This window comes from Falco rusticolus, chromosome 12 (genome assembly GCF_015220075.1).
Source record: "Falco rusticolus isolate bFalRus1 chromosome 12, bFalRus1.pri, whole genome shotgun sequence".
NCBI classification, from domain to species: Eukaryota; Metazoa; Chordata; class Aves; order Falconiformes; family Falconidae; genus Falco; species Falco rusticolus.
Window position 1 is genome coordinate 22,266,617 of NC_051198.1, and position 15,119 is coordinate 22,281,735.

The following is a 15,119-nucleotide window of genomic DNA, read 5'->3' on the forward strand; positions in this document are numbered from 1 at the left end:
ATTCTGACCTGTTTCCCATTCCATTATGTGACGTTACTGATAGAAACACATGGTGAAATGGAAGAAAAGGCAGAAGAGACCTCACAGAGCAGGCAATTCTAAAAAAGGAAAACTGATACTTTGCTTGTGTTTGTAATTCTTCTTTGTATGATTTTCAAAGTGTACTTCATGGATCCTGAGAATCATGGTCTATTTAGAAGACATGAACGTTACCAAACCTGCATCAGCCCTCACAGTGACAGTGCTCTGCAATGATACGAATGGGTGACCAAGTAATTAGTCTGCAGAATTACAAAAAAGGTTCACTTCCCTGCTACATTGCATGTGCTACTTAGAAGTCACAAGGTAATCTAGGTAATGCAATAGTAATCTAAAAAATTTATAAGCTGACACTTTAGCTCTGGCAACGCATGTTAGAAAGTATCTGTGGATAGGCAGGGATACGTTTTATTTTTTCTACATGTGGAATAAAGAGGATAATGCTAAGGCTTCAGTTTAGAATAACACAGAGGGTTAAACAAACAGTTGAGGCTGTACACCTTCCCTCTCCCTTATGCCTATGAAGCTCAGTCATGAAAATTGAAGATAAATAATATCAATGGAATACGTACTTCTTTATGTCAAAAATTTGGATAAAACTTTGAAGATCTTTGCCCTTATAGAAAGAGACACAAAAAAAACCCCACCCTGGTACTAGTGATAAGTACATTAGTTTGGAGTTATTAAAAGTTAATAAGATCTTTTGTAGTAATCATACCATTGCCAAATAGACTTGACCTTACCTAGCACCAGAAGCTGAAGACCACCCATTGAAACATCTGCAACCCTTTAGCAACTATCAACATCATCTCATGCAGCAGACTATGTCGGGATTCTCATCCTGTGATGATGAGAAAATACTATGGGCAGACTACATGATGCTAAGTTTTATAAACGCTACCTGGTAAGACAGCTGCTTGCATATGGAAGGTAACCCTGCACAAACGAGACACAGAGCTGACTACAGTCCTTGGAGATTATGGAAGAGAGAGAATCATAGAATCATATAGGTTGGGAAAGACCTTTAAGATAAGAGTCCAACTGCAAACCTAACACTGCCCAAGTCCACCACTAAATGCTAACTTACGCTGGACTTTCACTCAAGAGAAAAAAGGTGGCAAACACTCCATACAGTCACACAACAGCAAAGGCTTTTATAGAAAGACTAAGTCAAATGACCCATATTTAAAAAAATTGGTAGAGCAGGACGCCCTACAGAAAGGATCAGGTACAACCCAGACCATGCCATGGTTAAGAGGACTACTGCTACAAGTTCCAAGCACCTGTCTCTGGCTCTATGGCTTATTTATTCTTTGTTTGTGCAAACACATTTCTTGGAATAATCTGGACCAGCAGTCTAGATTAGCAGTTCACAAACTGGGAATGCATCTGGGAGGAAAAAAAAAGGGTAGCAAATATCAGTCTCCAGCAGAAGCATCTCAAAGCAGCAGCTCTTCTGCTTTTGAAGTCACTTGCGGCTCAGCTCAGTAAGCTGATTGCAACACTGAGCTTCTGTGAAGTAGTTAATAGCTGCTGGGGAGAGCTACTGAAAGTGATTCCAGGGAGAGAAATGCCTAAAGCTTCCCAGTGAATGATGAGATCTTTCTCATTGATGCAGAGTAAGAAATAACAGCCAAAGCCACCATTTTGACATCTTACTTTCCTGGAGATACGGCCTGAATACAGCACGCTCTGTGGGGCGGAACTGGCAGAACTGCAGCCCCCAGCAGCCACCCTTGTCCCGCAGCAGGGAGAGGTACCTGTAAAGGCAATTCTCTAGAGCACAATCTAGAGTAATCTCCAGCTTTTTATCTTAATCCTGCTCTGTTCCCCCTACCTCAAGAAAACATGCATCCAGTTGAGAGGAAGGGTAGAGAACAGCAGAGAAAACGTGTGAGAACGGCTCCTGGATCTACCACATGCAGCGTTTCCAGCAGATCTGGAATTTAGCTGTGGGCGTAAGCAGTTTATTGGCACAGGTGAGGCTATACCAACAGGAGTAAAAATAGGATGGTGTTGCCAGTCTGATGCTGATTCTAACATCAGTAGAGATCGCAATGCCAATGCGGGTGCCTGCCTCAAAGAAAAATGACATTAGAGGTTTCTACCCTACACTTCGATCTGTAGTGGCATTTGAATCAAAGGAGGGAAAGGAATACCCAGGTAAGAACTACTAAACATGCTAAACCTTTCAGTAGTGAGAAGGATACTTTGATACATAACAAGGGAGACAACGGAAGAAAAAAAATTTCCTCTATAGAACCAACGCTGTCACACAAATCCCTAGCAGGGGTGGCACCAGAAAGGTCCTAGAGATTACCAGAAGGGAGGGTTGATGCGTAGGTGCACAGAGTTTCAAGCAATTTTGTTATGCCATTGTGTCTAGCTGTAAAGAGGACCAGTCTTGTTTGTGGAAAGCATCAAGCCTTGGCTCTTTTTCTTACTTCCCATTGTAAAGGTCAGACACATATCTGACGTATCTCAATATATTTTCCAGTCTTGAGGCTTTTTAATGATCCTTCAGCTACTGCTCTGGGAATGTTACAAAAATGCCTTGAAGGCAGAACAAACCTTCTCTTGTCCAAAAATGAGATGTGTACCTTCAACCTAACAGACGAGAGTTAAATAGCACCAAAGCAGCACTCTTAAGGAAAACATGATTGCAGAGCTTTAAGAAGAGAAGATCATGAGGACTCCTATTGCTGTCTGCCACGACCTAATAGAAAGGTGTAAAGAAGGTAAAATCAAACTCTTCTCAGAAATGTGCAGTGAAAGGACTACATTAGATGAAGCAACAGACACAAGCTGCAACAAGGGAAATTTTGATTAAATATTAAGAAATCATCCACCATGACAGCAGTCGAACCTTGGAACAAGTTACTGAGAGAAGATGTAGAATTTCTATCCTTGGAAATGCTCAGAACCTGACTGGACAAGGCCTGGAGCAAACTAAGTAGGCCACACTTTCAGCAGTGGTTTGAATTACATAAAATCTCCAGAGATCCCTTCCAATCTATATAATCCTGTGATTCTTGACCAGGCATTCCTCTTGTCAGAAACAGAAGGTGGGACAAAGATTCAAGAAAATAATCCTGTTGGTGTCTCTCTGGTAACTCCTGAAGTTTTTTTTAAAACAAATGTGCTACATTTACCTCCACTCTGTGGTCTTGGGGCAAATGTGGAAAAGAGTTGTAGGGGATGCTGCCATGGAAGCTTTGGAATTCCTGTGGTATGAGGGGCAGAGTAGAAATCATGGTCCATGGTAGCAGAAAGAAATAAAAGACAAACTTAATGAAAAGTACCCCCACAAACCTACCTATTTACCACTATGCTATTTACACTACAGAATTGTTCAAGGAATCTAAGAGCACCAGTTCTCATACACATTAAAAAAAAGGTCAGAAAGGTCTGCATGAGATGAGTGCCCATCCTGTCCTGATGCTACTGATTTTTCCATCTCTGATGTCAGAGATAGACACCAGAGATACCAAGCATGAAAAACATGCTATCAGTGGAAGAACTTCACTTAAGTTTTCCCGAAATACTTGTGCTGCTATCACAGGTCAGTATCTTTATGGCGAAGCTGAATTGTATTAGGAGATATCTTAACAGAAAGTTTTCATCTTTGTCCAATGTTTTATGACATCTATGTACAAGAAGCAATAGACATTATGCTCATAAAATCCAGAAATAGCACTGTAGCATGAGTACTTCCCACAAATTTCACAGCTAAGAAAGAAACACTGCTAGTTACTGCTTTGCTTTTCCGCAGTTTGCTATTTCTAGTAAATTTTGAAAGTATTAAGTGTGCACTGTTTCTTTGCTCCAGTGCTGTAGGGCATTTCTTTATAATCAGGAGGAAGTAGGAGAACTGAAATGAGTGTTACTTTCAGCAAAAGCTGAGTCACAGTTACACTTTGCTACGCAACACCCTGCCCTTTGTGTCCTTCTGCCTACAGGCTGCAGCAACCTTCAGTTGTCTACAAGTTGAAAGTCATGTTCAAAAACCAAACGATGACATCAGCAACTTTTGTAATATGTCACATGGACCTATGAGCATGACTTTCGGAAAGTACCAAGTTTAGAAAATGTTGCTTCTACTATCCCAATAATGTGACAAGAACTTTTTGTTTATATGGTTTATTTGTAATATTGTGTAGGATTGGGGGTTTGAACCTGAAAATAAAAATGAGATGTTACTGGAAACTGACTAACGGTGACAATGGCCACTAACGGTCCTCCTTTATGTGAGGGTGTATATTAGGAACTGCAGAGAATTGATCAACACATGCTTATTATGTCATCCGGGGATCAAAGTCAATGGAGAGACTCGTACTGCTTTCAGTAGCATTTGGATCAAACAAGTCATGATGCAAAAACAAACCAACCCCAAAAGAGCTGGTATCAAATCCCTGGGTACACACTAAAAAAGGATGACTGAAGTTCCCAACGTGATATATTGTCTGTGACTAGTCAAATTCCCAGACTTCTGAGCACTCACAAATAAAGTTAACCGCTAGTAAATCCGGCAGCTGTTTCAGCTTCATGTTGGTCAGAGTTTATATACCCAGGCTTTGCAAGCAATGCTAGAAACCCTTTGTCACTGTTGGACACCTTTTAGGGCATCTACTAATACCTATGGCTTATTTGCACAATAAACTCATTATTATTTAAGATGCTCTTGCCTTTCTGCAAGGGGTTAACATCACCCAGCCGAGAAAAGAAAAAAAAAAAAGTACAAGCAAGCCTAAACCATTTGCTAAATGAACATATCCTTTGTGCAGCTGAACAATATTGACAAAGCTATACAAGCATCTAAATACCTAACTGCATTTTTGTACCACATTTTACATATCTATAGTTCAGTGTAGAGGGTCAAGTTATTACTACATTTTTACGTCCAGTTTATATTATTATCAATGAATTATTCTTTATCTTAAAGGAATAGTATAAGCATATTATACAACATGCTCTTTGCCTCTATCCTCTTCTAAATCAGAACTTCCTAGTTTTAGAAATAGTTTTAAAGTTAAGTTTATAATATGCAATATGAGCTTCTATATTGTCTCAGCCACAGTTCCAACATGAATCACAACAGCACTGTGCCACATTAAAGACCCAAACTAGACACTATGCTGTGACACATGGCTACCATAAGGTTATTCAGAACTTGGGTATTTCTGCCTGTGCACAACTAGATGGTACAGACAACCATAGCGTATTTCAGAAAAGGACCCATCCGATCTCTGTGAAGTTGGTTTCAATCTGCATCCATCTGTGCAACTTGTACCTTGTATTATCAGAAAGTGAGCTAATATTCCTAAAATGGAAATTGTCAGAAAGCAGATACAAGAAGGAAGGACATTCTGTCATATCTGAATGTTACACAATGCTTCACTAACACAATTGTCAGCATTAACTCGCAAAACCTCAGGTCATGTCCAGTGTCAGATGTTATAGGACTTCTTCGTAAACCATTAAGCTTTAGAGAAAAGGTATCTGAAGATACCAAAAAAAGGACAAAAGGGACTTTCAGCATGTTCTCTGTATATCGTATCACACAATGAAAAAAAAAATAAGGAGTCTCAGGAAAGGTTAGAAAATATTTCTTCCTCTGTGCAGCTGCTCTCCTTTAATTTACTGCATTCTGTTATAAACTTACAATCCAGTTCTGAGAGAAATTAATGCTCTTTTGTGGATCCAAGTATTTAGCAAACCAGGCAAAAACCATGAGTGTCATCTTCCCAATCATATTAACAGCAAAACTCCTATGATTGAATGAATCAAGAGTTAACACTACAACGCATTACAGGAACAGTTTATAGTAATTAATTGTCCAAATTATAGGCTTATTTTTAGTAAGTGTATCATCACAAAATGTTTTGTTATAAATGCTAGAGCACTACAACAAACCAGAAACCGTCAAGCTCATCTTTGAGAAACATCAAGTGGGAAAAAAAGTAAAAATAACTCCAAGTAACATCCCTTACTCCTGGTTACTGGAAAGAATATAAATTAATACCTATGGCACTAACACATTCCAACACCACAGTCTATGGGTGCAGCTAACCCACTCTTGCACGGAAGGGATTAGCTTCAAAACAGCACCATCCCATCTCTTCCTCAGCCTCGTGAAGCACATTCATGAGGGGAGAAGAGACTGTAAGAAAGGGGCCATACATTATCTCCACTGTCACTCTTGGTGAGTTTACAGGTAGAGAATGAACAGCACAGTAGAAGTTTTATAACAAGGTACCCCCAAATCAATGGAACCAGGTGTGGTACCGGTAAACAATACCAAAGGGGGTTTCAGTACTAGATTCTTCATTAGACATAGCCAGTTACTTGCTGATAGCCTCTCATGTGCCCAGTGAGAAAGGATGTGGAAATCCAGATTTAACCTCGTCTTTAAAACAATCGCTGAAAATTATTTTAAAAGAGTATTTATTTGTTTCATGTCAACATTATTTTTTTTATACAGATGACCATTATATTTTGTATCTAGATTTTCATTGCAACATTTAATATTGTACAAGATTGCTATTTGTAACTGACAAGAATCTGCAAAGTAACACTTTGCTGGATTTACCAGACCTTAGAATACACATTTCCTCAATGCAAAATCAGAAATGCTGATTTAAAAAAAAAAACAAAAAGTGTCACTTTGTTTTACAGTTCAAATGCACTATAAAAAAATGTTCCCAAGAAACATCTGGTTTGTATTCACACCAGTTTGGTTTAAATACATATGTCAACAGACAATCCTCATATTCCAAGTCTGAGTAAAACCAGACCTTTCAGCAAATTCAGCCTCACCCTAAATTCCTTCTGAAATAAGTGGTAATTTCTACTTTATTTGGTGCAGAATATTATCCACTAGTGATAAAACTCTCAATAAACTTAAAAATCTTAACCTTTAATAAACAATTCTTACCTCATCCTACTATCACTGATCTCAGTGGCACAGGAACATATTCTAAGGGCTCATTACATAAAAAATCATATGCCTTTTAGATTTGAAATTATATTCTTTAAAGAACTGACAACAAGCACAAAAATTAATCATAATAACCTTTATTACAGATGCACTCTTTATTTTCAGCAGCTGAAGAATCTTTCTTTAGGGTGACAAATAACTCCAGCATTTAAGCACAACAGCAATCTCAAAACAACAAAACTCTATAGCAGTGATGAAGTAGCAAAAGAATAAAACCTGGCTTTCTTTATCTGCATTTTCAAGCCCTTACAAAGATTGCACTAAAGATGGCATAACTGCCCAGGAGGCAGGCAGGATACTACACTGTAATCACAGTTATTAAAAGCAATTGGAATTACAGAAGTTAAAGCAAAACTAGACTTTAAGTACTGTTTAGTATAGCACAAAGATTAAAAAACATTATTTTCCCAGATTACAAAGGGCTTTTAGGACATAAGCTAACACGATGAATTATTGCAATTTTTCATTTTTCTAAAATGTGAATAAAACAATAATAGATCATGTGAAAGTTAAATCAGTTTTTAGTAAGAGTCTTGAATAAAATTGAAGCAGTATACAACTCAATCCTCAAAAAATCACTTAATTATTTATAACAGAAATCAACTTAAAAAGCTAAAAAAACCAACTTGTAATTAGGCATGCTGTATCACTGAAATGTATTTTCAAAAGTAAGTTAGTGATTTTACTGGGAGGAACCGAGCTTTTGTGGGAAATCTCTCAGTTCCAGAAAGTATGCAAAATTAGACAAAAACTAATTAGAAAGTCTTTGCTTACAACAACGTAGATGTAAGAAGTTATCTGAGTTCAAACACAAACCAATGACCAGAAGTACAATTTACATACCTGCTACTAGAGGGGGGGAAGCAGTAGACTACAAACAAAACCAGTACATTAAAATTATCTTAAAAGCAGTTACGGAAAGGGAATCAAATTTTAGAACTATCTTCACTTTTAACATTGTGTAGATTGTGTGTTTCAGCAGCCAAACACGTGGTTTTTGGTCACACATCAATCCACATGAAGAAAGGAAACCAAGAAGAAGCAAACTCTCCCGTTCAAGAACCTACTCACCCAGTCCTGCATCACTTCAGTTTGCAAGAACTGTCACTGAGCTCAACAGGGACAGGATCACCCCCCCCTGGGAAACAGCTTTATCTTACTTGCACTACTTCTAAACGTAGGGCAGAACAAAGATACCAACTCAGAATCATTCAATAAAAAAATATTTTGAGATTTAAACATCCAGATGAGTCAAAGAAATGAAAGATTAAATACTCACAAAGCAACAATTCTCTCCTCTAATGTAAGCTGCATGGTGCTTTTCTGCTAATGTTTAAATATATTGCCTTGACACACATGTTCATGCATGGTTTTGCTTCTGCTGTGCATTCAACTGAATGAGCAATAGATTAAGGATTTTTAAGCATTGTGCTCACTTAAGATAAATGTTCCACAGTACGCAGTGCCCTGCTGTTTATGGAAGTTTCAAAATGGTAGTCATGATCTATTGAGTCCATTTTCAACTTCACACATTCAGTAAGGCATTCCAAAGCAAGAGACAAGTCCCAAAGAACGTATGAACCTCAACAGCTATAAAACCAGGAGCCCTCGGGAAAACAACGTGTTTTTTTTAACTTGTTTACCCAACTGTTCCTGCTTTGCAAAATACATTTCCCATTGTGATTCACAGTATACTACAGCTCTTTCTTTATGAACTTTATTAATAAAGTTATACATTTTTAATATCAGCTGAAAACCAGAGTTCCAGTCCACTGGCAGTCCTAGATAAAGGCTGATAGGCCAGAGCAAACAAAAAAAGATCCAGTGGATACAGAGGAAGTGACAGGAAGTTTGGGAAGAAATAAACAGAACAGAACAAAAGTTTCAAAGAGCCTGAGCTGCGTCAAGAAGATTTATGTGAAACATTTTGACTCTACAGTCTTGGAAACTTTGATTTGGGGGTGGGGAAGAAGGCGAGGGCAGGAAGAATTAGAATGGAGAATGCAGCAACAGGGCTTAATCTATTTCTGAGCTTCATGAGTCACGTTTAATGTAAACTTTCAAGTTACACTGTTGGCTAACAGCGGTAGCAACAACAAAACATTCAGAAATTCTCTAATTCATGCATGATATAATTTCAATATAAACACTACCAGGTAAACAATCCTGCACCGACCTTGTGAATAAACGAGCTGATGAAATATCAATTAGAAATTAATAGACTTATGAAATAGTTTAGTATTAAATGAAAAGCTATTACATGAATCAAAGTTTGATTCTCAGGTAACTATCACAAAATTTGTTAGAGCTGAATGCTTTCAGCTCTTACCAAAATTTGAGGACAGAAATAAAAAAAAGGGACTTTTTTTTATAAGTTATTCAAATTTTCAATGATGTAACAAATGTCACAAATGGAATAAATTGATTTGTGAGACTATTAGACTACAGCAGATTCTATGAATAGCTGTGTTGTTTCAGTTCATACAGATGCTGCGCTACCTGTTCTGCAGAAAGTAGTAAAAGTTCAAAAGAAACATGTAAAGGCTTTAATGTGCAATTTCTATTTATCTTAGGTATTCACATGGCAAACGGTCTTAATGTAATGCTCACCACATTACTCTGAGGTCCAAAACGTGCTATCTCTATTTGTCAGAAAGCATTACATGACTTACCTAAAACTCCCTGCAGTAGACTGCACACTTCCTAAGTTTCTTGCTCACATCTTAACTACTCTTTTTCTACCTGAAAAGAAAAATGCTCAGGATCACTGACAGTTCTGTTTACACTTGCTCAGAGAAAGGAAGTTACCCCCTAAGGAATAAGACAAAATAATTTCTTCATTTCTCAAAAAGCCATGCATTCTTGACTTTGCTGCTTCAAAAACCAGGAGACTCCCATGAAGAAGAAAACTACAGGATACGACTTGGTGCCTATGCTTGATCAAGGGCTGCTCCTAAGTAACAGCAGAACTGTACACACTGAGGGATTTTTAAACTTTTTTTTAAACATTAATTTTCTCATATCCCTTCATCACCCAGACTATACCCACTTCTACAAAAACTTTTATCATGTCCCTTCTTGAATCCCATCTTCCCTCATTAGATTCACAACCACAATGTAATAAATCGCTTTAAGGGTAACTGCCATCCTCCACCTTGCATAACCTAACGATCTAATGAGAAAATGGTATTTCAAATACATTTCAAATGCATCATGTTTTCTCTAAAATGAAAAAGCCAGACTGCAAGAACTGACTTGACACTCAGCTCTGGTTCATACCAAAAGGAAATCCATAAGATTGTGAAAGACAGAAAGTAGCACATTTAAGTCACAGATATAACTCCCATTTACCATTTTGGAGAGCTCCCACAGAAAAAGGAAGACAACCACAAATCAGAAATGTAACACAGCCAAATCTCCTCTACAGCCACAGGAAAGATAGTTATAATTTAGCAACAAAACAGCAACTCCTCCAGGCAGAACTACATCACAAACATCATACTGAGAAAAAAAAAAAAAAAAATCACTCCTCTTTTCCTTCTACCCTCAGGCTCATAATTAAAGGAAACTCAAAAAAGATCCTCTTTATTTTTATTGCTTGAAAACAAAGAGCCCTGTTGAGTTAGGGAATACACATCTCTTTCTTAACTTCCCTCCTTCTGTCTGTGCTGAAAATGGATTCCAGACAGAAGGCAATAGAAAAATATATATTTTAATCAGATTAATAGATCTAAGTTGTTAAAAATCTGTGGCCCTTCAAACGTCTAATAAGAATTAAAATACTCCGATTCCAGTAAAAATCTAGATGTTTAATAGAGAAAAGAATATTAGCATTTAGAAGTGAGGAGGGGCTTTAATCATCATGGAATTTAAAGAACAGTTGTTAATTATTGCCTATGTGAAAGCAAAGGGTTGAAAGGAAGAATAATGACAAGATTAAGTACCAAATTTATGCTTCTGTTGAAACCACAGTTTTTAAGCATCCACCCCAGTTAAAAAAGTGAAGCTCCGGGAATATGTTTTGGAGGCACTCCATCGGTCCACTTGGATTGCTTTGTGAAAATATTCTTCAGCTGCTGACTGGCCATTTCTGTCCTTCAGCCTGTGAGAGCCACTCTAATGGCTGGTAGCTCTTCAGGTTCGTCCCAGTAACGTCGATGAGGACATTCAGTATATTGAGCAAGTTTGTCACATTCTGGGATCGGAATGAGTAGGATCCATAGATCATGGCAGTTCTGCTGTAGAGGGCATTTATTATGCACGGCTCACACATAGTCCAATTCTGCTCAGTACTCACTGACTTCCAGGAAGGTTGTTTCACACAGAGCACCACCTGAAACCTACATAGGGCAAATGGAAAATTCTGGGAAAGCTTTATTTCAAAGCACAGAACTTTTTCCAGGATGAGGGGATTATTTAATTATTTTTCCAGAGAGGTTCTAGTGTAGGATAGTACATCACAGGCAGCGATGTAAAGTCAGTACAGATTTTCTTTTGGAGTTACAGGAAGCTTTGCAATGGTATTCTGGTAGCTCATTCAGAAGCCTGTTTCCTTGTCAGCATACAGTCATCCTTGTAATGGTGAGGTAAGGACTGTAAGCGCCCCCTTCAGAAGAGGTGCAGTGTTATCTCCAGAACTGCCGATATATCCTGGGGCTGTTTTGTTGAACTTAAGAGCAACTAATTGTGCAATGACATGTATATTGGTCCAAACACCATTCTGTTTGACAGGTGCGTTCACAGTAGCATGTAACCGGAAACAGCTTAATGGAAAAGCAGCAGCTATTACATTTCTAGAAGCTAATGAAGTAATCCAGGTTTTTGACAAAGAACAGCTTTACCACTCTGATTTTAGGAACAGCACAGATTCGTTGATATAGGTTTCCAACATTTCTTTTTCTTAAAGCAGCTGAAGAAGAAAGGCTTGTATTCCTGAAAGCTTGCCCACTGCTCTCCTCTCTCCCTCTATATGATTCAGTCTAATAAGAGACACAACCACTCCTCACTAACCATAGCATCTTCCCTTGGAATGCTCTGTGACAGCAGTATTTAGCTGAAGTTTGCACTGCACTACACTATCATTACACTGCACGACAAAGCCCTTCACACTGGATATGCAACCTCTGCGAACATATGCCGTGTTACCACAACAGAAGACTGAAAAACAAGGATTAGAATTATCAACAACTATTAAACTATCTTTTCTAGTGCACTGCCACACATGAAGGGCTGAATCTCTACTTTCTTCAATCTTCCCATCAAAAATTTGGCCAAGACTATGCAAAAACACTTGGCAATAACTTTAAATGAACTACTTGGTTGAACTGTGGAATGAAAACATTCCCATTTCAGATTTAGTTCACATTAGTCTCTTATTAGTTCAGATTAGGCTAGATTTAGTTCAACACCTTTATCTTTCCAATAGAAAAAGGTGAGTTTAAGAGCTTGTGTATGCAGATGCAGACCCATGACCCATATGGGGACAGAAGCTGGCACACTCATTTTGCCTTCGGGCAATTTTAACTTACTTCACAGCTCTCTCATAGACACCTTTACTTAGCACTTATTGCATAACTCTTAGCGAATTTTTTCAGGTCTTTCACCTGCTCACAGTCACTAGCAGACCAGAAGCTACTTGCTGATGATGTAATTCAAGTTCCTTGTTTCACGTGACCCACCACATCTTCCTTGAGCTCAATTTGAGAGGATGACATCCCAAGCTAAAGACCTGTTTGCCGCTTGGTGTGGCTGCAGAAAACAACAGCTTTGGGAGACAGCCAGTTACTGACTTCTATGCACAATTTTTCAGAAAAGCCACACACAGAAGGAATCAAAAGGACCCAGCAGTTTTGTAATACCCAATTCTGAAATCCAAACAGTTACAGTAACAAGTGGGTAAGCCTCAACTACCAAACACCACTACTAGAAGCTTGCACACATGGCCCAATATCTTTTCAAACATACAATCACTGTAACACTTGGGTTTTTACATGTAGAAATTTTTTGAAGTGTAGACTTTTTAGATGGAGGATCGGAACCTTACAAAGAAAGTCAAAGAGCCAAGGGCAGCTCCTGCAGGGGAGTGTAAACACACCAAGGCTTTGGGCTTTCACAGAAAGGGTACACAGCCACAAAGGCTGTTTTTGACAGAAATGGACTTGGCAACTGGAATATAAGTTAAACAGTATCCTTGGGAGATTCTAGATAGAAGCTGCTGCTGTCATGGCTGGAGTTAAACAAAAAGACTGTAATATCAATGGCATCCGCGACGGGACACTTAAGCAATAATTATTTGTGGTGATGTCATGTTCCAGCGGGCACAGAAGCCCTCCCCCCGGGAAGGCGCTGTTTTGCTTTACTGGGAGCACGGTGGCCTGCTGCGGGCTCCGGCTGCCCCCGCGGGAGCCGTACCCTCCCGCACCGCACACCGCACCGAGCGCGCCGTAGCGCCCCGCCGATGCCAAATGCAGGCCAACCGATGGCACGGCGCAATGCGGCCTCTCCGCTCCGCCAGCCATAAACCCGGCCGGCTCAGAGGCACGGCTACCCGCAGCCATCAGCGCCCCAGCCGCGGCCCCCCGCCCCGCGGGGCGGGCATGGCTGCGCCGGGCCCGGGCTCTCCACCCGCCCGCCCTCCCCTCAGCCAGGGCGGCGACAGGCCCCACTCCCCCCCGGCCGGCGCCTCCCTCACCTCTGCCTACCGGCCCGAGCCCTGCGGCCGGGGGATGAGGGGAGCCCGGCCCGGGAGGACGAAGCCTCCTCAGCCACGGCGGGAGCCCAGCCCGGCCCGGCCCCACCCCGCCCCGCCGCCTCGGCGAGGCCCGGCCCGGTCGCCCAGCAACGGCCGGCGCCTGCAGTAAACACCGTCACGCACGTGACGTGACGCAGCACGCGCAGCCCGGGCTAGGCGTGAGGCGGTAACCGCCGCGTTACGTCACCAGCCCTAGCGCTGCCAGCGCCTATAAATAACCCTGGGGGTGCGCAGGCGCAGCGCAGCGCGGGGCGGGGGGGCGGGTTCCGGGCCCGGACCCGGCGGGGCGGGCAGGGCAGTGCCGACGCGCCCGCGGCTGCCGAGCTCCCTCCCTCGCCTTCTATTTTTACTCCTTTGTTTCAAGTCCCCGCCCTCCGCCGGCAACCGCCACGGGAGGACGGGATGACACCATCCGCTTCCCGGAACGATGACGCGCCGGGCGGAGCGCTGGGGGGGAGCCCGCTGGAATGCGCGCGGGGCTTCGCTGCCTTAAAGGGGCAGCGTCCCCCTGCCCCGCCCCCGGGCGGGGGGCGGCCCTGACGGACGGGCGCAGCTGGCGGGGGGGGGGGGGGGGGGGTCGGCGGCGCAGGACCCCGCGCTCCGCCCGGCTCTGGACCCCGGTGCTGGTGCCGCCGCCGCGGGGCCCGACCCCTGCCCCAGGCGCTGGCGCCGACCCCGGGGGCGCGGGCGGGCGGGAGCTGGTGCCGTCCCGCGGCGCGGCCCGGCCCGGGTGTCGCCCGCGGAGGGAAGGCGGTGCCCCGGGCAGGGGTCGGGCCCGCGGTGAGGGGCTCTGGTACTCGGCGGATCCCCGCCGCCGCTGGCCGCGCTGGCAGCGCGGTTTTCCGCGGGCCGGTGCCGGTGCGGGCCCCCCGCCGGCCTGGCTGGGCCGCGGGCCGGGGGCGGTGCCGGGTCCTGCCCCATGGCAGCAGCATCGCACGGGCAGCCTCTGGCTGCCGCTGTATGGCGAACCGCAGGTACCCAGCGCCAACGAAACGGCGCTGACGAAGGACGGAGTCCTTAATGTATATTCTGTATATTTCTAGCTGAAGCACAGAAGCGCCGAGAACGACAATAAAGGTTTTTTGCCGTGAACGTGGCCGGTGTGATAAAACTCGCCCATTTTTCATTCGGCTGAGAGCTGAGGGCATCGAACTGCAGGTGTTGTCCATAGTAGGTTATCTCTGGCACGGGGATGTGCTCTGAAATAAAGCCCCTCACTCAGGATAAGGTCGAGATGATGCTGTGGCATCATATTTAGATCATGGCTCGCAGGGAAATGTAGGGTGCACTTAGTCACCTATGGTATGACCTTATATTCCCACTCAATTTAGT

The 15,119-nt window shown here is 42.3% G+C and overlaps 1 long non-coding RNA gene across 1 annotated transcript in view; it reads right to left on the reverse strand.

Moving 5' to 3' along the window:
* LOC119156237 overlaps nucleotides 1-13,693 on the reverse strand; it is a 65,301-nt gene extending 51,608 nt beyond the window's left edge. Inside the window, exon 1 of the long non-coding RNA XR_005107028.1 lies at nucleotides 9,709-13,693. This is a non-coding gene — a long non-coding RNA (uncharacterized LOC119156237). The remainder of the gene's footprint in view (nucleotides 1-9,708) is intronic.
* Between the last annotated feature and the right edge of the window lie 1,426 nt (nucleotides 13,694-15,119).